The sequence below is a fragment of the Laccaria bicolor genome, genomic scaffold (assembly GCF_000143565.1).
Source record: "Laccaria bicolor S238N-H82 LACBIscaffold_13 genomic scaffold, whole genome shotgun sequence".
NCBI lineage: Eukaryota > Fungi > Basidiomycota > Agaricomycetes > Agaricales > Hydnangiaceae > Laccaria > Laccaria bicolor.
In genome coordinates this window covers 710,328-711,228 of record NW_001889884.1, presented here as the reverse complement: position 1 = coordinate 711,228, position 901 = coordinate 710,328, and positions in this window count along the sequence as shown.

The window sequence follows — 901 nt, the reverse complement described above, 5'->3', positions numbered from 1 at the left end:
TTTAGCCACGACCAGGTGCGGTGCCGACGTATAGCCATGACCTTAAATGTATGGTGCCACCTTCTTTCCGTTGAGCTTCCGAATCCACCTTGGCAACATGGGCCTTCGCAAATACTTTGGTAAGAAAATCAACCACTCATCCTCTTTCGTACCTGACTTTTTCTTTCTTGGAAGACGACGCATATACTAGCAGCAGAGTCGGTCAGGCGCTTGACCTTCTTATTCCAGACTACGATATTGGAGGAGGAAGAGGGGGTGAGTAACTCAACTGCACTAAACTCCCAAGTAGTATGTAACTCCTTTTAGGAGGCAGCGCTAAGCGCTTCGCTTCTGACTTCTGTATGTTTTTCGATTGCCAACTCCCATGGATGAAAACAACTAAGGTCTAGACTTACCCAACCGACAAAAAAAAAAAACTTTCGACTATCGTTGCGAAATTGACGAACCCATTGGTGCAAAGGTCATTTTGTAAGCAAGGAAACTCTACTAATTTCCATCGGGGACCGCTAAGTCTCGTCGCTAGCCTCATGGGGATGACTGGCACCGGAAAATCTTCAGTGAGCCCTGGTTTTGTGTAGTAATTTCTCCATCTGATCTTCAAGGGCACCAGTTCATAAAGCTTCTTACTGAGAATAGAGATATCAAGATCGGAGGGGGTATCGACCCCGAAACAAGTGAAATTCAGAGCTTTTCATTTTATCACAAGCACCAATATGTGGTCATGGTGGACACCCCTGGCTTTGACGACAACCGACCGAACATGAGCGATTCGAGACTCCTTGAAGATATAACTAACTTCTTAATAAAAAAGTACGCATTCTCGTTACGTTTGAGAAGTTCTTGTGATAATTTTATTCTTGACTTGGAAGGCACAAGGGGAAGACGTTGCATGGTTTAATCT